Genomic DNA, 13,492 nt, shown 5'->3' with positions numbered 1-13,492 from the left:
ACGGGTTTTGGGGGCGTACACTTACGCCCGCAGTCGTTAAGGGGTTAAATATAGCCCACTAGCAGATACCATACGTAGAATTATCTTTGACAATTGGTACATTATCCAACATGATCCACTCTATGTAAAATCTTACACAAACAAACCCATGATTACCTTTAGATATTATAGTGCGCAGTAAACACTCAAATAGAGATACACAAAAAAAGGAAAACTGGCTCAGTAACACCCTACACGGCAACTATAAATGTGGTAACTGTAAATGGTGCCCCAACATGCAACAATGTAAGACAGTGAATCTAGGCGGTTACAATTGCGATATTTCTGATATGATATGTTGTAAAACAAAATCAGTAGTATACGCTTTGGTATGCACCTGCGGCTTCTTTTATATAGGGAAGACCATACGCCCCATGAACAAGCGATTTAGCGAGCATGTCAGGTCACTGCGCACAGGACAAGGGGCACCGCGGCTAATAGACCACATGAATAGTAAACATAAAGGAAACATAAATGATCTCAAATTCATGGGCCTCAAAATAAAGGAAGCGGAGACGCCAATCGGCAGTTACTCCAATGCGAATCACGCATGATACTTGCTACGAACGCACAGGTTCATATAGGTCTGAATGACCGTACGGACCTAAGTATGTTCTTGTAAATACTTGTCTTGGATTTGTTTATATACACTTTTTTCTTTTGTATGTGTAACACTTTGTTGTTTTAAAGACACATTGTAACGCCCACTACTTTGACACGTCACGTCATGTGACTATATGAGGTGACGCGATCGAAGGGGCGGGATCTGAAGAAACGCCGATTACGAGGCGTGAAACAGCTGTCATCCCTAGTGGAAGGTGTTGGCGTCCCTCTCCCCTCTACCCCGCACTGTACCTACATGAACGTATGAATTGAATAAAGCAAGCATTTTTACCGGACCGGGTGAGTGCACTTGGATTTTTTCTCTCTACAAGTACTGCATGTAATATCATTCAGCTCTGTCCAACTGTTGCACCACCGTAAAGTAGTGGCTCAATTAGGAGCACAGCCATATGCATACAGCTGGTGAGGCTACTACCATACAAGAAGCCTAAGTGGTGCCGACTCTCTCTGCCTATACTATGACTGCAAATTTGTATTCATACCAACATGTCATGTTTAAGTTTTTAATAATGAAGGAAATGTTTGGAATATTGTTAGAGCCCCAATTCCTTGCGATTTTCAATCTTACTATTGTTAAAGTGTGTAGTACAATAGCTCTAACACAGGGTGGAAAAGCATCTGCATCAATATTTAGGAGAGCTAAAGATGGCTGTAAGATTATAGGGAACCTAAAAAGTCTAGACAGAAAGGTACCCACCTTTTTCCAAAAACCTAGGAGGGTTGGGCAATCCCACCATATATGTTTAAATGTTCCAACCGAATCACATCTCCAACATTTATTTGATGTACCGTTAATGAGCGCCATTCTTTCGGGTGTTAAGTACCATCTATAGTGTAATTTTTTGGAGATTTCAATATGATCCGTATAGTGAGGAATTGAAGAAATAATAGAATGAGATGTTGACCTTTGTTCTTCAGTTATGGGTAGTGGCAGATCATTTTCCCATTTAAGCTTGTAGGGGTCGGGCTGGTCGTTATAGGTTTTTAATAATATTTTATAACTACGAGAGATACCTTTATCGTATATAGGTAATTTAGTCAACCACTTGTAAAGATCAGATTGTTTATGTTGAACAGGAGAAAATAAGGGAAAGCGCGTGTCTGATCTGTAAGAATTTATAGAAATCTGATTTAGGCAATTCGTATTTACCTTTAAGATAATCAAATGAAACAAATGTGTTATCAACCCATAAATCTTTCAATTGCATAATGTTTTTATTTTTCCAGTTTGTTATCTTTAGATCGGGGATTATTGTTTCTAGGATATTTATAGGCGTCTCATTTTGGTTGAAAAGTAAAATGTTGGATTTATTGATAAAGTTATTCCAAATTGAAAAAATAGCATTTATGGTGGGATGATGGGTAGAAAGATTTAAACAATGAAGATGCTAATAATTTGTACTTTAGTTTTGTATTGTTTAAAAAGAAGGATTCCATTTGAACCCAATGTTTTCCTAGGTCTTCATGCCATAGTAGCCTTAGCTGGTCAAGAATAGCAGCTCTATAGTATTGGAGAATAGAAGGAGAATTAATTCCACCATTGGCATAGGATTGGTATAGTGTTGCTGCTTTAACTCTGGGTTTTCTTCCGTTCCATATGAAGTTAGTAATAAGTTTTTTTAATTTTTTAATATATGCTATTGGTAAGAATATGGGCACATTTCTAAATAAGTATAACACCTTAGGTAAGACCAGCATTTTTATAGTTGCCGTTCTTCCTAACCATGAAACGCTGAATGTATTATATGTTAAAAGAGTTTGTTTTACTTCTGAGAGTAGGGGAAGGTAATTGGTAGCAAACAAGTCCTCGGTTGAGGCGGCTAATTGTATACCTAAATAAGGTAGGGAAGACTCCACCCATTTGAACGGAAATTCGGATTGTAAGGATTTGACCGTAGAAGGAGTTAAACCAAGATTCAATATTTGGGATTTAGCATGGTTTACTTTGTAGAAGGGAAAAATCTTGCTTGCTCCCAATTGATGAAGAGATAAGATCCCCAATAGGTAGACTTAAGATCCCAAACATGGCTGACCATATGGATTACTTGGGGGTCAAAGTTACAAGGGATCCAAAGCTGTATGTAAATGTTAATTTAACGCTGTTCTCCAATAAACTTAGCAAGAGGATAAAGGTGTGGAAATCCCTTCCCATTTCTATGGCCGATAGAGTATTGTTGGTTAGGATGGTAGTCCTGCCACAGCTACTCTTCCTTTTTGCGGCTTCTCCCTTCTGGATTAGCTCTAAGTGGTTGAAAAAGGTAGAAACAATGCTAGGAGGTTTAATCTGGGGACGAAAGAGGGTAAGATTAAAGTATATGTTTTTTCTGCACCGAAAAATAGGGGAGGCTTTTCCCTCCCTAATTTACGTTTGTATTTTTTAGCGACATATTTTGCAAATATTTGTAAGGGTTATGAAGTTATGTTTCACAAATACCTAAGGGATCTATCTAGACATGCTCACTGGTTTGAATTGTTGGAATTTAAGATGTGGTAGATTTAAGGGGTTGTCAACTTGCACATGATTAGATAAAGTCTGGTGGGCGGTTAGGTCCTGGTGCGGAGTGGAGGGCAGCCTTCCATGTACTCCGTTATGGCATAAACTCCATCTTCCAGAATTCACTAAAATTCACAATTGTCTTTCTTGGGTTAACCAAGGCATCACGGGGTTCAGCAGGTCTTTGAGGGGGGTAAGGTTCGCCGCTTCTCAGAGCTGTCTGAAACATATGGGTTAGCAAATTCACATTTTTTTTTGTATAATCAGGTATTACACTTGAGGTCCAAAGCCTTAGACAACACTGTTTTTCAGGTGACGAACTTATCACCATTTTTGGGTTTGTTGCAATTTCCTTTATATACAAGACACTTAACGGTGTGCACACATTCATAGGAGAGATCGGGAGGGAGCATAGAGAGAATATTGTAGCTAATATTAACAAGGTCTCTCTTAATGACGAACATAAACTGACTCAGTTTCGTATACTCCATATGTGTTACTACTCCCCTTTGCAGTTATATAAGATGGGAATAAGGAACAACTCGTCCTGTCCTAGATGTGCGATAGCAGGGGCCGATCTATTGCATCTGTTTTGGTTATGTAATAAGGTCCAGGTTTTCTTCAGAGGCATTCCGGAAAGTGTTGCCCCGAAGCTATTCCAAGGGCTATACAAGAAATATGCAACTCTATTCTGGAACAAGACTTATCAACTACAATCACTATAGAAAGAGATCACAGAGCACTATGTTCCCGACCAAAACCAGCTGAACCCCTAAGAGAATTTTCAAGATAAAGACCAAATTCTACAAAAAGCCAGAGAATTGGACTCTATCCAATACGAAAACTGGAATGTTAGTATCTTTCAAGACTTGGCTCCAAGTACCCTACTCAAAAGGAGGAAACTTAAACCTTTAACTGATTGGCTTAGAAACCAAAAAATCCCTTTTCTTTGGACCCTCCCGTTTGGAATTTCATTCATGTATTAAGGCAGAAGAATTGTAATTAATGACTATGCAGATCTGGAAGAAAAATGTTCTAACGTGGACATCCCAATCTCTGAGATGGAAAATTGGGACACAGTACAAAATCTTTCCTTTTGCCAACGGTTGAATCTCCTTCAACATGGGAGCAAACCTCACCAGGACAACGCAAAAAGAAACGTACCAACCGAGCCACCCCTGGGAAGAGTGCTCGAGACCCACATTGAACCTTAGATCCTTACTCTATTCTAATGTACTACTTTCTAGTTGTTGGGTTGTAAATTTAGTATTTACAATATTTCCAGTTCTATACATGTGTGTATCTGTTAATTACTACCCTTACATTGGAACCAGAATGTTTTTCCTCTTACTCGAGCTATTAGGCTCGTGGGTATACCTACTTATACCTACTCATGGTTTATATTGACCATAATATGTCTAATATAGATGTACCTAAACATCATTTTTTTGGCCCTTTTTTTTTTTTTTTTCTTTGTCCCTCTCTCTCTCGTCCTCCATGGGTAGGGGTGGGTTAGGGTGGGACGGATGGTTGGGGTTTAGGTTGTATTAGGGAGAAGGGTGGTTAAGGTACAGGATCTGCTGTATACATTATGTGTATTGTATTTTGCTGTGGGTCTGTGACTCAATTGCATACTATGTACCTGCTATCATGTCGTCTTCTTTTTTGTTTTTTAAATGTTTTTTTCTGGTTGGAATTTGTTATAATGAAAAGAAATAAATAAATAAAAAAAAGATAGTGTTCCACCATTTGTATATTATTGGACAAGTCCATGTGTAAGAAGGAACCATGGGCTGATTTGCAACACCAACAAGTTGCATCTTTCTGTGAGTTATAATGGGCAGACACTTCTGGTGTAATATACCATCTGGATATAATTTTATATCTGTTTTCTTACGTTTTTACGCATCTGGAGGACTTGTAGGGTGCTAGGAATACTGACTAAATTTCAGCTTTAGTGAAGGTTTTATTCAGATCTTTCTCCCAAAGCTGTATGAATGGGGAAGCAGTAGTAGGATGAGGAAGAATCATTTTTTTATAAAGAAGTGAAATGGTTTTGGTTGGATATTTTACTTGTGTTAAAATTTCCTCGAACCAAGTAGGGGGCTTGTGGAATTTAGGGTGTTTGCAAATATTTAGTAAATATTTAGTAAATCCTGAGAGAAGAGGATAACTCCTCATTGCCTAAGGGACATCCATCTCTATCAATGTATCCATAGTTTAGATTATTATTTCCCAATATATCGGAATAGTATATAAAGTACTGTATTCCTTTACAAAAAAATGTAAATCAGTAACCTTAGTATTAACTTTAAACAGTAAAAAGAAGAACTGTAAAATATAGAATAGAAGTTTAGGTACATCTATATTAGACATATTATGGTCAATATAAACCATGAGTAGGTATAAGTAGGTATACCCACGAGCCTAATAGCTCGAGTAAGAGGAAAAACATTCTGGTTCCAATGTAAGGGTAGTAATTAACAGATACACACATGTATAGAACTGGAAATATTGTAAATACTAAATTTACAACCCAACAACTAGAAAGTAGTACATTAGAATAGAGTAAGGATCTAAGGTTCAATGTGGGTCTCGAGCACTCTTTCCAGGGGTGGCTCGGTTGGTACGTTTCTTTTTGCGTTGTCCTGGTGAGGTTTGCTCCCATGTTGAAGGAGATTCAACCGTTGGCAAAAGGAAAGATTTTGTACTGTGTCCCAATTTTCCATCTCAGAGATTGGGATGTCCACGTTAGAACATTTTTCTTCCAGATCTGCATAGTCATTAATTACAATTCTTCTGCCTTAATACATGAATGAAATTCCAAACGGGAGGGTCCAAAGAAAAGGGATTTTTTGGTTTCTAAGCCAATCAGTTAAAGGTTTAAGTTTCCTCCTTTTGAGTAGGGTACTTGGAGCCAAGTCTTAAAAGATACTAACATTCCAGTTTTCGTATTGGATAGAGTCCAATTCTCTGGCTTTTTGTAGAATTTGGTCTTTATCTTGAAAATTCTCTTAGGGGTTCAGCTGGTTTTGGTCGGGGACATAGTGCTCTGTGATCTCTTTCTATAGTGATTGTAGTTGATAAGTCTTGTTCCAGAATAGAGTTGCATATTTCTTGTATAGCCCTTGGAATAGCTTCAGGGGCAACACTTTCCGGAATGCCTCTAAAGCGTAAGTTGTTGCGTCTTCCTCTATTTTCTTGGGCTTCTAACGATCTATATAATCAATTTAAATGGTTTTGTTGCTCAGCAAAGCATTTGGAAGAAGCTGAGTTGTATTCTAGTATCGAAGCCTGTGTGGTTTCCAGGGTTTCGACTCTTATTTCCAATATGGCGTATGTCTTGTTTAATGTCTGCAAGCTCAGTCATAACAGGTGTTATTGTTTTTTGTATTGGCTGTTTCAGAAAAATTTAAGAATAAGTAACTTTATTTGCCGTTTTCGTTTTAGTCTGTTATCACTGTTTCTCGAGTGAATGTTTTGGCATCATTTGCGGTACCGTTTTTCTTTTTGTTAGATTTATCCATAGTTTCTTGCAGGTATTGGTTTTTGGGTTGTTGGTAAAAAGCTTTCTGATTTCCAATTTTTCCCATCAAATTTTGATGAATGCAGTACGGGTAACAAAGGTTCACGGGTAAGTCACTATTTTAATAGTAGGTCATTAGATCAGAAATGATTTAAAAATTGGTTGAGATTGTAGATGATAAAATGTGGGATTTCTATAGGAGATCCCGTAAAAATTAGAGTATTCACTCTTGGTTAATAGATCTAAGGAGGAAGGACGTGAGTCAATATACTTTAAGATGGTGCTGTAGTCTAGGAATATCAATGTGAAATTGTACTTCACTATACAGTGGTGCCTTGGATTACGAGCATAATTCGTTCCAGAACCGTGCTTGTAATCCAAATCCACTCTTAAACCAAAACAAATTTTCTCATAAGAAATCATAGAAATGCAGACAATTGGTTCCACAATGATTTATTATTCTGAATAACATGTAGAACAGATGAAACTAACATTCAGAAACAGCAGAATCTGTGCTATTATAAGTTAATGTACAGTAATGGAGAGGATGGGAAACACAAGGGCGGACAGAGACTGCAGGGAGCATGAAGGAATGAGCAGGGCAGATGTGGGCACATACATGCAGCGCTCTCTGTCCAGGGAGAGAGGGGTTACAGCTATGGAGAGATTACCTCCACAGTCCTGTCCCTTGATGTAAGCCCCAGCCTGAAGTGGATCTGCTATGATTTGGAAGGTGAGGCAGACTTCCTGGGTCAGAGTACAGGGCTGTAGACCCCGCTATGCAGACCATGCCCCTCCCCCACTCCCCCACCCAGTACAGGGAGCTCTTACACCAAAGCAATGCTCTTACACCAAGGTACAATGTCACAATTTTGAAAAACTGCCAGCTCTTACACCAAAACGCTCTTAAACCAAGGTACCACTGTATTTCAAAAGCTGTTGTAGGAAGCAGTACCACTTTTATCCAGCAGGTGGCGTTGTATATAATTCCTAGTATAGTATTGCTGTACAGTATTTATTAATTTGCTTATTTTATGTTCTGGGAACTATTATGAGAGGGCAGAGAGGGTATATATGTGCATAGGTGCCCACTTGATATCCTTGCAGACACTAATTATAGTGCAGATAGGTCTTATTTTGCTCTGGTCCTGTGGGTATCAGAAAAGGAAGATGGCCGCCCTCAGTCTGCAGCACACGGAAAGCAGCAGCTTCAGCAGTAAGTGTGCTCACTGTTCTGTGACAGAAGAGTTGTGCTGGATATATGAGGCAGGGGGATTAGTGCCAGTGTGACTTAGAATCCGCAGTATAGTTCAGTCAGGCACTATACAGGAAGGGCACGGAGCGGGCGCAGTATAGCGTAGGCCCTGCATGACTGGGTTTAGCTGGGACAGGGGGTAATGAAAGGGTTAAGTGAGTGGGGAGTGTGGAGGAGCAGGTGTGAGGGGAAGGGGTCAAGCTGAGTTCAGGAATCCTAGCAAAGGAAGGGATTGGTTGCAGTCTCTTACCAGAGGAGGAGCCGGAGTTCCGTACAGGAAGAGGAGCACGTGGATCTTCAGTTGCACGCCGGACCAGCTTCAGAGGAGATAGGTGGCTGCGCTGTTCCATGGCTGACCAGGCGATTCTGCGTTCCCTGAGGAGCATGGTGGAGGAGAGAGGGGCTGCGTGGCTGCAGGAGCAGGTTAGGCTTGCCATAGAGCCCCCGCTTTCCTCGCCGCTGATGGCATCGACGCCGGGCCGACTGTCCCGGGAGCGGCGGCCGCGCAGGAGCCGGCCGCCAGTGCGGCTCAGTCCCTCCCCTGGCCCGCCCCGCTGGATTCCGTCCGTTTGGATGATGCAGCGAGGGGCGAGGTCTATGTGTGTTTTGATGGCCCCTTGGGGGCGCATCTAAAACAGGAAGTGAGGGAGAAGATCTGGAAGGACAAATACGTCGAGATTTTCTCCCTCCTTCCTTTGGAGAAATTTAATTTGGACAGGGTTAAAATCACGGAGTCCAAGAAGGAAGAGGAGGAACGGCGGCGGTATCGCCTCATTCCTCGTACCTTCGCTAATTGGTTGCAGGCTTTTGCCATATTGGCCAGCGTGATCGGGGAGAAGGCTCCTCAGAATTGTTCGGGCCTGTTTTGTTATTTGGATTCTGTGGGGGAAGCATATAGGGTGTATGGAGGGACGGCCTGGCTCCGGTATGATGAGCAGTTCCGTCAGCGGAAGGCGGTCTGTCCCTCCATACGCTGGGATCATAAGGACATCAGTCTGTGGATGCGCCTTATGGTTGCTGCTAGAGCGCCTCAGCAGCCGTTTCGGGGGGGGGGGGGGGCGGGGGTTCCGCTGATTCACAGGGGCCCTTGGCCTCACGGCGTCCCGGATGCTGTTGGCAGTTTAACGAGGGGCAGTGCCGATTTCCGGGCACCTGCCGCTTCAAACATGAATGTTCTCACTGCGGCGGTAACCTCAGCGCAGCGAAGTGTTTCAAGAGGGCCAGAGGTGGTCAGCCCGACGCTGCTGGTAAGAGGGGCGACACCAGTGAGGGTCGACGAGATGCTCCCCCATCTAAATAGGTATCCCGACGTGGAGGCGGCGCGGTTTTTGGAGGAGGGGTTTCCGTGGGGGTTTCGTATCCCGTTTGTGGCGGAGGCGCCGGTTTTTCGGCCGCGTAATCTGAAGTCGGCGAGGATGCACCCTGCTTTCGTGACTGAAAAATTGCGTAAGGAAGTGGCATTGGGCCGTGTGGCCGGCCCCTTTCGGGCTCCTCCTTGGCCTCACTTGAGGGTGTCCCCCTTGGGTGTGGTACCCAAGTAGGAGCCTAACAAATTTAGGTTGATTCACCACTTGTCTTACCCTGTGGGTTCGTCGGTAAACGACGGTATCGCCGACGAGTTGTATTGGGTGTCGTATGTGTCCGTGGATAGGGCGGTGTCGTGGGTGCGTCGCCTCGGCCCAGGGGCCCCTATGGCCAAAACGGATATTGAGGCCGCGTTTCGGTTGTTGCCGGTTCATCTAGAGTGTTTTCACCTCTTGGGATGCATGTGTGACGGTTGTTTTTACGTGGACCGCTGTCTCCCAATGGGTTGTTCAATTTCTTGTGCTTATTTTGAACGTTTCAGCACTTTTGTTGAATGGGTCGTGCGGGAGGAGGCGGGGGTCCGGTCAATTTTGCATTACTTGGACGATTTTTTGTGCATCGGCCCCCCGGGCTCCCGTTGTTGTGCGGTTTTGTTGAGTACTCTGGAGCAAGTGGCGAAGCGTTTTGGCATCCCGCTGGCCCCTGAGAAGACTGAAGGGCCTACTACCACGATCCGTTTTTTGGGGATCGAAATTGACTCTGTGGCTATGGAATGTAGGTTGCCACTCGACAAACTGGCGGACCTGCAGAATTCGGTGGGGGCGTTGGCGTCAGCGAAGAAGGTTCCCTTGCGTCAATTGCAGTCCGTTCTGGGCAAACTGAATTTTGCCTGCCGGATTATCCCGATGGGTCGGATTTTTTCGAGGCGGCTGTCCTTGGCCACAGCTGGGGTACGTAGCCCGTTGCATTTTGTTCGGTTAACGTGTGAGCTGAGAGAGGATCTGCATGTGTGGCTGCAATTTTTGGCGTTTTTCCGGTGGTGCGTTTATTGCGGCGCTTGGTGTTGACTTGCCTGTCTTTGAACGCATGGGTGGTGGCGGAGCATGTGCCGGGAGTGTGTAATTCGATAGCTGACGCTCTTTCTCGGTTTCAGTGGGACAGGTTCCGGAGGTTGGCGCCGGAGGCGGAGCAACACGGGACCCCCTGTCCTCACGGTCTCTGGGAATTGGCGTTCGGACAGCGTTAGATCTGGTGAGGAGGTCGGTGAGTTGTAGTACCTGGACTGCCTATAGTGCCGCTTGGAGGGAGTGGTTGGGTCTTTGTGCAGAGGTGAGTTGTGATCCAGTTGCGGGTGATGTGTTGACGGTATTGTTGTTTTGGTTGGGTGATTCCTTTGCGAGGGGGGTCTCCAAGTCGAGAATGCGGGGTCGGTTGACGGGGTTGGCTTTTGGTTTAAACTGTTTCAGGTGTATGACTGGACTAAGCATTTTTTAGTGCGACAGGCCCTGAAGGGGTATGGGTCTCGGGGGTCTCCGCCAGATGGGAGGAGACCCGTGTCGTTCGCGCTGCTGCTGGATATATATGAGTATGAGCGCCGACTGTTTGTTGCAGCTTATGTGTTGGCGTTTTTCGGGGCGTTTCGGGTAAGTGAACTGGTGAGTGTTTCGTGCAAGGCAGGGGGCGGTTTGCAGTTCGGTGATGTACATGTGGGGGAGGGGCAGGTGGTTTGTGTGTTGCGTAGTTCCAAGACGATGCGTGGGGGAAAAGGTGTGCGGATTGCTTTGCATAAGGTGGAGGGGTGTGTGGTTTGTCCGGTGGGGTGTTTGCTGAGTTTTTTAGCAGTCAGACCTGGGGTTGGCGGTTCGCTGCTGGTGCATGCGGATGGTAGGTCTCTCTCTAGGTTTCAGTTTGTGGCGGTTTTCAGGAAGGTGTTGCAGTTTTTGCAGCTTCCTTTTGCTGAATTTAATTCACACTCCTTCCGTATTGGGGCCGCGACTGAGGCGGCGAGGTGGGATCTTCCGGAAGCAGTCATTAAGCGTATCGGGCGTTGGGAGTCTCGGAGGTACCGTCTGTACGTGAGGCCGCAGTTGCTGTGTGATTGACAACTTTTGGGGTCTTCCTGTCCTCTCTTTCTGTCTAGCCGTTTGGGGGAGGGGCTGGCTGCGGCTTGGGTTACATTGTGTTTGGTTTCTGTTGTTTTGTTTTCCAGCTGCAGAGGCGTGTCTGGTGTGGATTGTAGGGCACTCCTATGTGCTCAGGGGGGCCAGGAGGGCAGGTGTTAGGGTCAACGGTCGGCAGTTGGGCTTCCCGAGAAGTGAGGCACTAATTAAGTGGATTGGGGTCGGGGGCATGCAATGGAGCGGGCTACTGCCTGAACTGCACTTCCACTCTAGGCTGGATCGGGCTCCGGATGTGCTGGTAGTCCATGTTGGGGGGAATGACTTGGGAGTCCGGTCCTCCAGGGAGCTCATCCATGACATCAAGTTTGATGTCCTTCGCTTATGGTCCTTGTTCCCTGGCATCATCTTGGTGTGGTCGGAAATTGTGGCCCGTTCACATTGGCGGCATGCTCGCTCTGTTGACTGTATTAATAAGGCCAGACGCAAGGTCAACCGGGCAGTGTCTCGTTTTGTTACCAGAAATGGGGGGATTGCGGTGCGTCACAGGGACCTTGAGATCCCGGGTAGGGGTCAGGTGCTGGAGGACGGGGTTCACCTTAATGGGGTGGGCAATGACATTTGGTGTTTGGGCCTTCAGGACGGTATTGAGAGGGCATTGAGGGTTTGGCGGGGTTCGCATGCTTAAGGGGTCAAGCATGCTCTCCGTGGCATAGGGAGGTCTTGCAGGGCACTTAAAGTGGACCTGAAAATGGTGGACCCATCATAGGTATGGCTCTCCTTGTTTACAATTGTTACCTGGTGTTAACAAAAGTGTGGAGTGGTGAGTTGTGGTGTTCCCTTCGGGATAGGTCCCTGGGAACGGTGGAGTGAACTGGCAGTACCATTTGACTTATTGTCAGCTCCTGAGGCGGCGCGGTGCGGCTAGGGGAAAATTGTGAGTTTAGTTGGTACTGCTTTGTGGGCGCCCTGCCAGACCTCCCTAGCTTTATTAGTCAGGTTGTATTGCAGTTAATATTTTGATAATGTTTTGATACTTGTTGATGTGTTATTTATTGTTCTGTTTTTAAGCACTTTAATAAAGAAAAGAAAAAAGGCTGTTGTGGCCGTTCTATTCCAACGCTAATCTGGTGTCGGTGTAAGTCTGTGTATTGAAGGTAAAAGGGGGAAATGGTGGGCGCTGGGAGGAGGGCCAGAGGAGGGGAGTAATTGATTGGGGGGAGCCTGAAGGAACTCAGCAATACCCATAGTCAAGTGCTCTGTGAGGTGCTGATCTTACCAGTCACTTGCTTTCGGGGCTCCCTCTCACCAGTCAGGAAGAACTTCATCTGAGTCTGGCAGCGCTCCACAGCTGACAGAGTAGTTTGTGGTATGTCCCAGTGTACGTTTAGGCAGTTTTAGGAGCAATATGAGTCATGGGGAAAGATAATTATCAATATATGTGAGGAGCTCCACACAGCACGTCCTTTATCCTTGCCAATCAGGCCACGCCCCCAAGAGAGGTTTTCTATGGGGTTTTCTATTGCTGCAGCTCTGGACAGTTCCTAACATGGACAGCGGTGGCAGCAGAGAGCACTGTGTCAGACTGGAGAGAATACACCACTTCCTGCAGGACATAGAGCAGCTGATAAGTACTGGAAGACTGGAAATTTTTACATAGAAATAATTTACAAATCCATTTAACTTTCTGATACCAATTGATATGAAAGAGAAAAATTCCCCTTTAAAAGTAAGAAAAATTAAATTACAAAAATGTTAATAAAAGATCCAATAGAGAAACAATGAAATCTGTATAACACAAGGACAGCTGACACAGGTTATTTCTGCTTCTAACTCTTATACTACAATTCTCTAGAGTAAAAGACAATTTAGGCCACAGTCACCGGGGAGCAGATCCAGAATACTGTGTGATGTAGAATATATCCCGTCCTAGAGTATAAGAAGAGGAGAGATGAGAGCAGTCCCCATAGTGTCACTGATCCGAGGAGACGCCTCACTCTCTGTGTCACTGATCCGAGGAGACGCCGCACTCTCTGTGTCACTGATCCGAGGAGACGCCGCACTCTCTGTGTCACTGATCCGAGGAGACGCCGCACTCTCTGTGTCACTGATCCGAGGAGACGCCGCACTCT

This window comes from Dendropsophus ebraccatus, chromosome 7 (assembly GCF_027789765.1).
Source record: "Dendropsophus ebraccatus isolate aDenEbr1 chromosome 7, aDenEbr1.pat, whole genome shotgun sequence".
In the NCBI taxonomy this organism is placed as follows: Eukaryota; Metazoa; Chordata; class Amphibia; order Anura; family Hylidae; genus Dendropsophus; species Dendropsophus ebraccatus.
The sequence above is the reverse complement of the archived record's forward strand: the minus strand, read 5'-3'. Positions refer to the sequence as shown.